This window comes from Jaculus jaculus, chromosome 12 (genome assembly GCF_020740685.1).
Source record: "Jaculus jaculus isolate mJacJac1 chromosome 12, mJacJac1.mat.Y.cur, whole genome shotgun sequence".
In the NCBI taxonomy this organism is placed as follows: Eukaryota; Metazoa; Chordata; class Mammalia; order Rodentia; family Dipodidae; genus Jaculus; species Jaculus jaculus.
Genome location: NC_059113.1, coordinates 66,769,763 through 66,777,910, shown reverse-complemented (window position 1 = coordinate 66,777,910; position 8,148 = coordinate 66,769,763). Strand labels below are relative to the sequence as shown.

Genomic DNA, 8,148 nt, shown 5'->3' with positions numbered 1-8,148 from the left:
CTGAGGTAAGACGGGGCGGGGGACGCCGCGGGGAGCTCTGGATTCGGGGGCGAGGCGCGCGGGGGGGGGGCTCGAGCCGCACGGGGGTGGGGCGTGGGGTCTCGGGGCACGCAGGCGCCCGGTGCGTGGGACGCCGCGGGGCATTCGGGGTGCGCCTGCTGTGTGGGATAGGGAGCGTGGGGCTCACGGGGGGGCGGGGCAGGGGGTGCGCGGGTGTGGGGCATGGTGGTTTTGGGGTGCGCTGGGCTGCAGGAGCGCCAGGGCACCGGGCTGTGCCCAATGCAGTGGGTTGCGGTGGGTCGCGGCGGGCGGGGTGGCAGGGCGTGGGTCGCGGGGTGTGTGCTTCCCTCTTTTACCCCAATCTGTGCCCTCCCTCTTGCAAAATGTTTCTAATTTCCCTTGAATACTTGCCTTTTTTTTTTCGTTGTCTGTAGTGCAGCTAGGCGGTTGCCATCTTGACCGGAAGTCCTATAATCCTGTTTTTATGCCAGTACCATGTTGTTTTTATTACTATGGCTTTTATTACTATGGCTTTGTAATATTCCTCCAGATATGCTTCTTTTGCTAAGAATATGCCTGGATATCCAAGGCCTTCTGCCATTCCATATGAATTTTGAGATGATTTTTTTCTATCTCTGTGAAGAAAAATGTTGGTATTGCATTAAATTAAATTAAATTAAGTTGCATTAAATCTGTATATTGCCTTTAGTAAGATTGCCATTTTTACAATGTTAATTTTGCCTATTCAGGAGCATGGCAGGTCTTTCCATTTTCGCAAGACCTTCTCAGTTTCTTTCTTGAGTGTTTTCATTGCATAGTTCTTTCACATCCTTGATTAATGTTATTCCAAGGTATTTTATTTTGTCTTGCTGTTGCTATTGAAAATGGGACAATGTCACTTATTTTTTTTTTCTGCATCTTTCTCTTTTACTGATTTTTTATTTTTGTATCCTGCTACTTTGCTAAAGGAGTTAATCACCTTTAAGAATTTTTTTTCTTTTTTTAAAATTTTTTAATAATTTATTTGAGAAAGAGAGTGAGAAAGAGAGATAAAGTGGCAAGGAGAGAATGGGCACATCAGGGCCTTCAGTCACATGTGCCATCCTCTAAGAAGTTTGAGATGGAGGTTCTTGGGTCTCTTAGGTATAGAATCATGTCATCTGCAAATAGGACTAACTTGCTTCTTCCTTTCCAATTCATATCCCTGTTATTTATTTCTCCTGTCCTATTTCTGAAGCTAGGAATTCCAGTACTATCTTGAAGAGCATAGGTGAGAGTGGACACCCCTCTCTTGTTCCTGATCTCAATGGGAATTCCTTCAGTCTCTCCCCATTAAGTATTATTTGGGATTTAGGAGCTTTATATATAGCCCTTATTAGGTTAAGATATAAACCATCCATGCCTATTCTCTCCAGTGTTTTGATCATGAGGTGATGTTGTATTTTGTCAAAGGCCTTTTCTGCATCTATCAAAAAAATCATGTAGTTTTTGTGTTTAAGCTTATTTATGTGGTGTATTAAATTGACAGATTTCCAAATGTTGAACCAACCCTGCATTCCTGGGATACAGCCTACTTGATCAAGGTGGATAATGCTTTTGATGTGTTGTTGAATTTGGTTTGTGAGGATTTTTAGTTCAGGATCTTTGGGTATAAGTTCATCAGGGAAATAAGCCTATAGTTTTCTTTTTTGTGGCATCTCTGCCTGATTTTGGTATTAGGGTGATACTAGCTTCATAGAAGGAATTGAGCATCTTTCCCTGTTTTCTGATTGGGTGGCACAGATTGAGAAAAATTGGTTTCAGTTCTTCCATTAAGGTTTCATAGAATTCAGCCAAGAAGTCATCTGGTCCTGGACTCTTCTTTTGGGGGAGTTTTTTTTTTTTTTTAATTACTTTTCAATTTCGATGGGTGTGATAGGTTTGTTTAGGAGATTAATCTCCTCTGAGTTTAGCCTTGATAGTTGATGTGTGTCCAAGAACTCATCTATTTCCTTCACATTATCCAATTTTGTGGAGTAGAGGTTTTTGAAATAAGTCCTTATGATTCTCCCAATTTCATTTATGTCTGTTGTGATATCTTCTTTTTCATTTCTAATTTTGTTAATTTAAAGCATCTCTTTTTTTTTCACTTGATTCAATTAGGGGTTTATCAATCTTGTTTATGTTTTCAAAGAAGCAGCTCTTTGTTTCATCAATTTTCTTAATTGTTTTCTTAGTTTAAAATTCACTAATTTCTGCTCTGATCTTAATTATTTCTTTCCATCTGGGCTTTTGAGGTTCGATTCTAATATTTCCAGTGCCTTTAGGTGGATAGTTGGGTATTGATTTGGGATCTCTCTGTCTTTGTTATGAAGGCATTTAGTGCTATGAATTTTCCCATGAGGACTGCTTTCATTATGTCTGATCAGTTTTGGCACATTGTGTTCTCATTGTCATTCAATTATAGAAATTTTGCAATTTCATTTTTTATTTTGTCCTCTACCCATATATTGTTTAAACATGTGTTGTTCAGTTTCCAGGAACTGGGGGGATTCCTGGTGCATCTTTTGTTCATTTCCAGCAATACAGCATTGTGATCTGATATTATACAGGAAATTTTGTCAATCTTCTTGTATATAGAGAGGCAGGATTTATGACCCAGTATATGATCTATTTTAGAGATCATATTTTAGATCTATTTTATTTACATCTATTTGTTTTAGAACTATTTTAGAGTGCCATGTGCTTCTGAGAAGAATGTGGAGAAGATTTGGTATAGAATGTTCTGTTGATGTTCTTTAGTTCTAATAGATCTTTGGTTTTGTTGAGCTCTCTTACTTCCCTGTTAATTTTCTGTTTGGATGATCTGTCTATTACTGATAATGGTGTATTGAAGTCCCCGCCTATAATGGTGTTGGTGGTTATTTCTGTTTTGTTGTCAAGTAGTTTTTGTTTTATAAATTGTGATGCACCTGTGTTTGGTGCGTAAAGATTGATGATTGTGATATCCTCTTGTTGAATCATTCCCTTGATAAGTAAGAAGTGGCCTTCTTTGTCTTTTTGATTACTTTTGGATTGAAATACATTTTATATATTAGTATAGCAACACCTGCTTGTTTCTTATTTCCATTTGCTTTGAATAGTATATTCCACTTTTTAACCCTGAAAAGGTGTCTGTCTTTAGTGATGAGGTAGGTTTCTTTTTTTTTCTTTTCTTTTCTTTTTTTTTTTTTTGTTTCCATCACTTTATTTTGCAAAAATAGAAAACTCAGCAATATGCAATACAGCAGGGTAGAGGGGAGATGTAAATAGAGGGGAGGGGACAGCACCCTGACCCCCTAGAGAAAAGGGGGAGCTGGCAGAAATCTTATTTGGCAGCTAAATACAAACCGGAGGCTGGAGGAAGAAGGGAGGGGTAACAGAGGCCCTGGGCTCCCCCTCCCAAGGCCCCTGGAGGAAGGGGTCATTCCAGGGTGTAAACAAAAGCTAATGAATAAATAGAGGCTTCCTATGGGTAAGGGCAGGATCAGCTAAGCAGCATCTCCCCTCCCTGGGCCAAACTGCTCTGGGGGTCAAGGGTAGAAGGCACTAGAAGGAGAGGGATCACTGGCCCCTCTGTAGTGTAAGGAGGGTCGCTGCCTGATTGCTGAGATGGGGGGCAGTAGCCCAAGGCACGTGACAGGGCTGGGGCGGTGGGGGGGGTCTCTAATGGAGGGTACTGCGTGACCACTACACCCCAGCAGGGAAGTACAGAGTGGAGTGCTGCATCTCTCCTTTCGCCCTCAGCCCCCATCCCAGAAATTCAGGGTCCAGCCTACCCCCACCCCATCCCCACCTCATGGGGCCCAAAGGGCAGTGTGCATAGGCAGGTCCATCACACATTAGGCCTAAAGGTTGGGCTTATCCCTCCTTGGGGGCCTCCCTTTGAACTCTAGTGTTCCTGTTTGCTCCCAGAGGCCTAAGCACCTTGCAGAGGAAGGGGCTACAGGACGGCAGGATTTCTTCCTGCACTGGGGTGCCTGGGACCTGGTATCTGAGGGGCAGTGCTGAGATTTTAGAGTCCAGACCCAGGCTCAGCCCTCTGCTATCTCTCCTGGTGGGAGCAAGGCAGGCCCCCAGCACTGGAGAGGGAGCCAGTTAGAGTGGGATGGGGATGAACACAGGCACCCCTGGAAACTTTGGCAAAACAAGGAGCTCATTGGAAGGGCGAGGAGCAAGCAGGGCAGGTTCTTCCCCAGTCAGTGGCAGTGTCTGGGAAATGGTCAGTCTGCTGCCTGGAGCTCAACCCCACAGCAAGGGGTGGTCAGGGGTCCTGGTCAGGCAGGAGACTCTGGTCCCCTCTGCCCTGGACCCCAGGAGTTTCATCTTTGCTAGAAGCCTTGGGGTGGGAGATAGACTGTGAAGAGTCGTCCTCAAACATCTCAGGGTTCTCCAGCATCTCTCAGATCGGGGGGGCATCGGGCCTGGAATCTCCATCTTCAGGGTAATGGCCCTTTCTGCTCCCTTGGTGCTGATGTCTCGGAGGTCGGTGATTTTCATGAGCATCTTTGGGAACATGTAGGGCTGGCCGGGCCTCCGTCATCCGGCATAAAGCCTGAGGGCTTCCAGCAGCGGCTCCTGTAGCTTGTCCACCTTCTCGGGTTCCTCTAAGTCCATGTGGTCTCCACAGATGAGGCAGATGGCACTGAGCAGCCCAGTCTCGGTGTCATCCATCTCCAGGGGCAGAAGCTGCCCAGCAAAGGCAAAGACGAGGTCTGTGAGGGGTCCAAAGCCAGCGTTGTGCATCTGGGTCCAGTTCAGGGTCAGCCCATCTGAGAAGGTCATTGTGTCCTGCTCTGGGGTATACCATGTAGAGATCTGTAGCATCAGGATGTCCAGGCAGACCACTTTGAGCAGAGTGATCTGGTCAGTGATGCTGAGGCCTGTAAAACCGGGCAACCGCTTTGCAAACTCCACAATCTTGATGATGCACTTGGTAGCCAGCTCACTGAACTTGTCCCATAGCCCTAGATCCAGCTGCACCCGGTGGTCTGCAGTGGAGTTTGTGGTGTACTTGCCCAGCTGGAAGAGTGAGGGGAAGGTCTCCTGATGGGCTTTGCTAACTTTGATGATGAGCTCTTCTAACTGTGGGCTCAGTTCATAGCTGTCAGGTGATCCCTCTTCCTTCATCTCCTTCTTTTTCTTGTTCCGGTCATTTTGCACAGCTTCCTTGGACATGCCTACTTCAAAGCACTTTTGTAGTCAGCAATACTGGCAGCGATTCCTGGTCACCTTGTTGATGATACAGTTTTTGTCGCGGTGACATGTATACACCATGTTCTTCTGGATGCTGCGTTGGAAGAAGCTCTTGCAACCTTCACATGAGCTGACCCCGTAGTGGTAGCCAGAGGACTTGTTATTACACACAAAGCACGGCTTGTAGACTCGAGGAGGCAGTGGGGGCGAGGGAGACCAGGGCACCATTTCCTCTGAGCTAGTATTCTGGGTCTCCGCCGATTGGAGACTGGCAGATTGCACCCAGGCAAAAGACTCAAGTCCGGCAAAACAGGAGCTGCCAGCAAGCCCACCCCAGGCCAGCTGCACCATACAGCCTTCATGGACCCGGGGCAAATGATTCCATGCAGTCGTACATCGCGACCCGGCTTGGAGAGAAACTGGGTGCTAGAACACCAGGGACCCACAACCCATTCCCCCTCCTCCCCCTGTCGGCGCCCCGCTCCTGGAGGGGGGAGGGGGAGGGCTAGCATGGAGCGATGGGCCAGATGGAGAGTGAGGGGTGGGCGGGGAAGAGGGGGATCCCCAGCAAGAAAAAGGGGCTGGGCAGGGTGCGAAGCCGGGCTGCAGCTTTAGCCTCCTACCAGCTCACTCTCGAGGTAGATTTCTTGAAGACAGCAAATGAGAAGTCAAATCTTCTGATCCACCCTGTTATCTTATGTTTCTTGATGGGTGAATTATTGTCATTAATAATTAAGGTAATAACTGTGAAGTTTGGTTTAACCCCTGCCATATTGTGGTGGTTTATGTGGTTTGGTGTTTTCTTGGACTTTGTAGTTTTTTTTTTTTTGTACCTTCTCTGAATTTGGTTTTTGTGATCTGCTTCTTGTAGGGACTTGAGGTTGGTTATTTGATTCTTCTGTGTGGAGAATTCCCTGAAGTAATCTCTGCAGATTTGGCTTTGTGTTGATATAGTTGTAAAGCTGAGTTTTATCGTGGAAAGTTTTTCTTTCACCATCTATTTTGAGGGATATTTTTGCTGGGTAGAGTAGTTTGGGTTGAAAGCCAGAGGTTCTTAGACTTTGAAGTGTTCCATTCTAGGCCCTTCTGGCTTTCAGGTTTTCCATTGAGAAGTCTGAAGTAATTCTGATGGGGCTGCCTTTATATGTAATCTGTTGTTTCTGCCTGGCTGTTTTTAGGACTTTCCCTTTGGTATCAATGTTTAGAGTCTTAATGACAATATGTCTTGGAGAATTTCTCCTTTGGTCTAGTCTGTTTGAAGTTCTGTTAGCTTCTTGTGACTTGATGGGACTTTCCTTTGAGAGAGTGGGAATGTTTTCTTTGATAAATTTGTTGAAAGAGTTCTCCATGCATTTGGTCTGAATTTCTTCCCCTTCTGTTATTCCCATGATCCAAATGTTGGGACGTTAAAGGGTATCCCACAGTTCCCTCATGTTCTGTTCACAAAAATTTTTGAAATTATTGAATCTTTTGGACTCATGAACTGTTTCTTCTGTTTTGGCTTCCAGTTCTGAGTTTCTATCTTCCACATGGCTGACTCTATTCTTGAGAGCTTCTACAGAGTTTTGGTCTTGTTTAATTTGGTTTGTATTTTCTACTGCTTTTTTATGTATAGTTTCCATTCCCCTGTTGAGTTCCCTTTTCATGTCATGTTCTCATTTTTTTGTTGTTGTTTTTCAAGGTAGGGTTTCACTCTCATCCAGGCTGACCTGAAATTCTCTATTCTCAGGGTGGCCTCAAACTCAAAGCAATCCTCTTACCTCTGCCTCCTAAGTTCTAGGATTAAAGGTGTGCACCACATCTGGCAATTTTCTGATTTTTTTTTTTTTTTTTTTAGTGCTTCTTGGAATTCATCCTTACATTTATTTCATTTTCTTTCTTTTTAAAAAATTTTATTTATTTATTTATTTTTAGGAAATTCATCTTTTATAAAACATTGAAGTGTTATGATTTTAAGACATTAAACAATACACTGAATATAAAATCGTAACAATTATCTATATGAAGACAAAGATATACTGAAAACATACAATAGGTGTTTTTTTTTCTTGAATAGAATGCAAACTTCATTTTATATCAAATTAAGCTTTGAGTTTCCAAAATATAAAATACTAAAGCTTTTCCATATCAAATAAAAAAATCAGGAATGTCCACTTTCACATTAATAAGAGAAAAGCAAAGAAAATTCAAGATCAATACTGTAAAATCTGGAATGTATAGCCACATTTGTAGATTTTCAGTAAAGAGTTCAATTTGATATTACTCTTAGTACATTTAAATTTAAAGCAAAAAAGTATTGCTTACTAACTATAAATATAATAGTGATACTATTTATGTCACCCAATAAAATATAGTGATACTACTTAAGTCACCCAGTTAAAAATTTAACTTATGATAGAGAACTATAAATCATATAGTGAACAAGGGACCAAGTAGGCAATCAACATTTACAGGAATAAAAGAATACCATGGACTTATTAAAACTTCCCAATCAGCAGCATATCTTATGTATCATGTGTATAAAATAAAGTTGTAAAGATAGTTTTTATAAATTGCTTAATCTAAAAATTATGAGGAAATTTTAGAATATATCTCTAAAATACCAGTTATCACTGAAATACATTTTTTAAAACAATGAGCAAGGTTCCCATTTATGGGAAATAAGTTTCTTTATTCACACAGTGAAACTGAGAAAAAATTTAAAAAGGGAGAAACCTTTCTCTCAAAAGTACTTTTCTTAAATACCTCAGTAACTTTCCCATTCTGGCTGAAAATTTTGACAAGCAGGACACCATGGAGCATAAAATTCTGTCATCCACCCTCCTTCCAGCATCTCCATCCAGTTCTCGTCTGTGATGACCAGTACGTCACTCTGCTGCCCATGGGTCCCAGGAGTCCCCAAAAGGAATAGTATCAGCTCTGCCAGGGGACCCA

The 8,148-nt window shown here is 42.9% G+C and overlaps 1 pseudogene; it reads right to left on the bottom strand.

Annotated features, from left to right (window-relative positions):
• Nucleotides 1-4,228: 4,228 nt before the first annotated feature.
• Nucleotides 4,229-5,726, bottom strand: LOC101595966 (annotated as a pseudogene).
• Between the last annotated feature and the right edge of the window lie 2,422 nt (nucleotides 5,727-8,148).